The sequence below is a fragment of the Calonectris borealis genome, unplaced genomic scaffold (genome assembly GCF_964195595.1).
Source record: "Calonectris borealis unplaced genomic scaffold, bCalBor7.hap1.2 HAP1_SCAFFOLD_162, whole genome shotgun sequence".
Taxonomy (NCBI): Eukaryota; Metazoa; Chordata; class Aves; order Procellariiformes; family Procellariidae; genus Calonectris; species Calonectris borealis.
In genome coordinates, this window is record NW_027441548.1 from 69,847 (window position 1) to 75,846 (window position 6,000).

The following is a 6,000-nucleotide window of genomic DNA, read 5'->3' on the forward strand; positions in this document are numbered from 1 at the left end:
TGGAGCTAGGCACTGAAGTAGCTAGGAACCAAGGCGGATGCTGGCCCTCACGGTCCCTTGGCAGCCCCTTCTCAGCCCCACCAACACCGGGGCTCTGTCGCTGTTCTCCCACTTATCCTCGACATATCCCTGACCCTCACCAGGGCCACCTCCGAAGCGGCCAACCTCCACATGGGGCTTGGCACTGAAGTAGCGAGGAAACAAGGTTGATGCTGGCTCTCACGATCACTTCGCAGCCCCTTCTCAGCCGCACCAATGCCGGGGCTCTGTCTCTGTTCTCCCACCTTACCTCAACCTAGCCCTGACCCTCATCAGGGCCAAGCTCCGAAGCGGCCACCCTCCACGTGGAGCTTGGCACTAAGGTAAGCAGAAATACATCTTGATGCTGGCCCCCACCTTCCCTTGGTAGCCCCACCAAAACCGGGGCTCTGTCTCTGTTCTCCACCTTATCCTCGACATATCCCTTCCCCTCATCGGAGCCAAGCTCCGAAGAGGCCACCCTCAACATGGGGCTCCGGCACTGAAGGGCAGCCCCGTCTCAGCCCCACCAATACCGGGGCTCTGTGTCTCTGCTCGCACCTAACAGCGACCTATCCCTTACCCTCATCGGAGCCAAGCTCCGAAGAGACCACTCCCCACGTGGGGCTTAGGTACTGAAGTAGCCTGGAATCAAGGTTGATGCTGGCCCTCACGATCTCTTTGCAGCCCTTTCTCAGCCCCACCAATACCAGGGCTCTGTATCTGTTCTCCCACTTAGCCTCGACATATCCCTTACCCTCAATAGGGCCAAGCTCCGAAGAGGCCACCCTCGACATGGGGTTCAGGCACTGAAGTAGCTAGGAACCAAGGTTGATGGTGGCCCTCCCCTTCCATTTGCAGTCCCTAGGCAGCCCCACCAACATCGGGGATCTGTGCCTGTTCTCCCTCCTAACCTCAACCAAGCCGAGACCCTCATCAGGGCCAAGATCCGAAGTGGCCACCGGCCACATGGAGCTAGGCACTGAAGTAGCCAGGAACAAAGGCTGATGCTGGCCCTCACGGTCCCTTGGCAGGCCCTTCTCAGCCCCACCAACACCGGGGCTCTGTGCCTGTTCTCCCACCTAACCTCAACCGAGCCCTGACCCTCATCAGGGCCAAGCTCCGAAGCGGCCACCCTCCACGTGGAGCTTGGCACTAAGGTAACCAGAAATCCAGCTTGATGCTGGCCCTCACCTTCCCTTGGTAGCCCCACCAAAACCGGGGCTCTGTCTCTGTTCTCCACCTTATCCTCGACATATCCCTTCCCCTCATCGGAGCCAAGCTCCGAAGAGGCCACCCTCAACATGGGGCTCAGGCACTGAAGGGCAGCCCCGTCTCAGCCCCACCAATTCGGGGCTCTGTGTCTCTGCTCGCACCTAACAGCGACCTATCCCTTACCCTCATCGGAGCCAAGCTCCGAAGCGACCACTCCCCACGTGGGGCTTAGGTACTGAAGTAGCCTGGAATCAAGGTTGATGCTGGCCCTCACGATCTCTTTGCAGCCCCTTCTCAGCCCCACCAATACCAGGGCTCTGTATCTGTTCTCCCACTTAGCCTCGACAGATCCCTTACTCACATCAGGGCAAAGCGCCGCAGCCACCACCGGCCACATGGGGCTTGGCACTGAAGTAGCCAGGAATCAAGGCTGATGCTGGCCCTCACGGTCCCTTGGCAGCCCCTTCTCAGCCCCACCAACACCGGGGCTCTGTGCCTGTTCTCCCACCTAACCTCAACCGAGCCCTGACCCTCATCAGGGCCAAGCTCCGAAGCGGCCACCCTCCACGTGGAGCTTGGCACTGAGGTAAGCAGGAATCCAGCTTGATGCTGGCCCTCACCTTCCCTTGGTAGCCCCACCAAAACCGGGGCTCTGTCTCTGTTCTCCACCTTATCCTCGACATATCCCTTCCCCTCATCGGAGCCAAGCTCCGAAGAGGCCACCCTCAACATGGGGCTCAGGCACTGAAGGGCAGCCCCGTCTCAGCCCCACCAATACCGGGGCTCTGTGTCTCTGCTCGCACCTAACAGCGACCTATCCCTTACCCTCATCGGAGCCAAGCTCCGAAGCGACCACTCCCCACGTGGGGCTTAGGTACTGAAGTAGCCTGGAATCAAGGTTGATGCTGGCCCTCACGATCTCTTTGCAGCCCCTTCTCAGCCCCACCAATACCGGGGCTCTGTAGCTGTTCTCCCACTTAGCCTCGACAGATCCCTTACTCACATCAGGGCAAAGCGCCGCAGCGGCCACACTCCACATGGGGCTTGGCACTGAGATAGCCAGGAATCAAGGGTGGTGCTGGCCCTCACCTTCCATTTGCAGTCCCTAGGCAAGCCCACCAACACCGGGGCTCTGTGCCTGTTCTCCCTCCTAACCTCAACCTAGCCGAGACCCTCATCAGGGCCAAGCTCCGAAGTGGCCACCGGCCACATGGAGCTAGGCACTGAAGTAGCCAGGAGCCAAGGCTGATGCTGGCCCTCACGGGCTCTTGGCAGCTCCTTCTCAGGCCCACCAACACCGGGGCTCTGTGTCTCTGCTTCACGTAACATCGACCTATCCCTTACCCTCATCGGAGCCAAGCTCCGAAGCGACCGCTCCCCACGTGGGGCTTAGCTACTGAAGTAGCCTGGAACCAAGGTTGATGCTGGCCCTCACGATCTCTTGGCAGCTCCTTCTCACCCCCACCAACACCGTGTTTCTGTGCCTGTTCTCCCACCTAACCTCAACCTAGCCCTGACCCTCATCAGGGCAAAGCTTCGAAGCGGCCACACTCCACATGGGGCTTGGCATTGAGATAGCCAGGAATCAAGGCTGATGCCGGACCTCGCCTTCCGTTTGCAGTCCCTAGGCAGCCCCACCAACGCCGGCGCTCTGTGTCTGTTCCCCCAGTTATCCTCGACATATCCCTTCTCCTCATCAGGGCCAAGCTCCGAAGCGGCCATCCACCACGTGGGGCTCTGGGGCAGACGTGGCCAGGAATGAAGGCTGATGCTGGCCCTCACGATCTCTTGTCAGCCCCTCCTCAGCCCCACCAAGCCCTGCTCCCTTCTCTTTGGTCTCCCACCTAAACATCAACCTACATCTTACCTTCAGCAGAGCCAGGCTCTGAAACGTCTACCCACCAGATGGCGCTCCAACACAGAGGGAACCAAGATGACTGGCGTTCGTTGCACTCGCCTGCCCCGGCAGCCCTTTGAGGTCCCCACCACCACCGGGGCTAGGCGCTTGCCGTAGCACTCAACCGTCAACCTTGCCGCAGCCCAACTGCAAAGCAGACAAGAGCCCCGTCGAGCTCCCACACACGTTTTGCCAGGACTGAAATATGTTCGCAGTGCTCACCTTCCCTTTACAGCCCCTTCTCAGCTGCCCAGCACCCAGCCATCTCCAGCACCGCAAATGCGCAACATCCAGCACACCTAGCACCCCTTGGGATCTTTGGCAGTGCTTGGTGCTGGGCATGTGTTGGTGCTGGGTCGTGGGGGTACTGTGTGCTAGGCCCTGAGTGTAGTGGGTTCTGGACAGATCTGGGTGCTGCGGTTGCTGGGTGTTGGGCATATCTGGGTGCTCGCCATGTCCCTGTGCTGGGCACTGGGAGGATTTGGTGCTGGGAATGGGCAGGCGATGATCGTGCCTGGGTGGTGGATGCGGGCTACAGGCAGTGCTGGGCGCTGGCTGCGCTGGGTGCTGGTCATTGGGGGTACTGGGTTCTAGGCACTGGGCATGCGGGGTGCTGGACATCTCTGGGTGCTGAGCATGTCCAAGTGATGGGTCCGGGGCACTGGGACTGCTGGGCAGTGGGGGTGCTGGGGACTATGCATATCAGGGTGCTGGGCATGCCTGTGTACTGAGTGCTTGGCGCTGGGTTCTGGATGCTGGCTGGTGGGCATTGTCTGTGTGCTGGTTATTGGGCACTGGCGGTGGTAGGCATGGCAGTGCTTGTTGCTGGGCATTTTCTGATCCTGGCTGTTGGGGGCGCTGAGCACTGGGCATGTCTGGGTGATGGATGGAGGGAGTTTTGGGTGCTGGGCACTAGGGGTGCTGGCTAGTGGGTATGTCCGTGTGCTGGGTATGTCCATATGCCGGATGCTGTGCGCTGGGGACGCTGGGCACTGGGGTTAGTGGGTGCTGGGCACTGGGGTTGCTGGGTGCTGGGCAGCGCGACTGCTGGGGTCTGGGAGTGCTGGGTACTATGCATAAGCGGGTGCAGGGTATGTCTTGCTGCTGGATGGTGGGTTCTGGGGCTACTGGGAGCTGGGGGTATTGGGTGCTGGGCACTGGGGTTGCTGGGTGCTAAGTCCTGTGGGTGCTGGTTGCTGGGCCCTGGGAGTGCTGGGTACTATGCATAAGCGGGTGCAGGGTATGTCTTGCTGCTGGGTGCTGGGGGTATTGGGTGTTGGCCACTGGGGTGTTGGGTGCTGGGCATGTCCTCGTCCTTGGCATGACTGATGCTGGGCACTGGGGGTACTGGCTGCTGGGAGCTAGGGGTGCAGGCTTTGGGCATTTCAGTTGCTGGACATGACCAGGTGCTGGGCTTCTCCAGGTGCTGGGCATGTGCGGATGCTGTGTGCTCGGCACTTGGGGTTCTGGGTGGTCGGCGGTGAGGGTGCTGGACGCTGGGGATGCTGGCTGTTGCGGTGCTGGGTGCTGGGCACTGGGGCTGCTGAGTGGTGGGCATGTCCAGGTGCTGTTTGTTGGCGGTTGGGGTGCTGGGTTGTGCGCCTGTCCAGGAGTTAGTGCTGGGCCCTGGGGGTGCTGTGTATGTCCGAGTGCTGGGCATGTCTGGATGCTGGGTAAACGGGTTCTTGGGCTGTGGGGGTGTTGGGTATGCTGGTTTCTGGGCACTGGGGAGGTGCTGGCTGCGAGACCTGTATGGTGGTGGGTGTTTGGTGTACTGGGTGCAGGGCGCTGGGCGTGCTGGGCATGTCCGGGTGCTACGTGCTGATCACTGGGGATGTTGGGGGCTGGTTTGCTGTGTTCTGGTGTGTAGCGTGCTGGGCATGTTTGGGTGCTGGGCATGTCCAGGTGCTGGGTACTGGGCGCTGGGGGCGGTGGTCCCTGGGGGTGCTGTGTGCTGGGCATGTCCGGGGGGTGGGTTGGGCAGTGGGGTTGCTGGGTGCTGGGAATGTGCGGGTGCTGGGGGCTGGGCCCTGAGGTTGATGGGGGCTGGGCACTCGGGTTGCTGGGTGCTGGCTGGTGCGGTTGCGGGGCCCTGGTGTTGCTGGGTACTATGCATAACTGAGTGCAGGGTATCTCTTGGTGCTGGAGGTACTGGGTGCTGGGCATATCCGGTGCTGGGCCTGTGCTCTGGAGTTGCTGGGTTCTGTGCTCTGGGGGTGCTTGTTTCTTGGCACGTGCGTGTGCTGTGTGCTCTTCCCTGGTTGTGCTGGGTATGTGTGGGTGTTGGGCAGTGTGGGTGCTGTGTGGTGGGCGCTGGGCATGTCTGGGTGCTGGGTGATGGGCACTGGAGGTTCTGGGCGATGGGGAGCAGGGAAGCTGCCTGCTAGGCATGTCTGAGTGCTGGGCATGTCCGGGTGCTGGGTACTGTGCGCTGGCAGTGATGGGCGGTGGTGGTGCTGGGTGCTGGGCATGTCCGGGTGCTAGGCAATTGCTGTGCTGGGTGCTTGGCGCTGGGGGTGATGGTCTTTGGGTGTGCTGGGTGCTGGGCATGTCCCTGTGCTGGGTGGTGGGGGTGCTGGGCATGTGCGGGTGTTGGTTGCCGGGCCCTGGGTGTACTGGGTGCTGGACGCTGGGGTGGTTGGTTTCTGGGCGCTGGGGCTGCTGGGTTCTGTGCCCCTGTGTTGCTGGGTGCTGAGCATGTCCGGGTACTGGCCATGTCTAAGTGCAGCGTGCTGGGCACTGGGTGCTGGGGGTGCTGGATGCTGAGTGTTGGGTATGCTGGTTTCCGGGCACTGGGCGGAAGTGTGTGAGACCTGTGGGGGTGTTGTATGGTGGGTGTTTGGGGTGCTGAGTGCTGCAGGTGCTGGGCA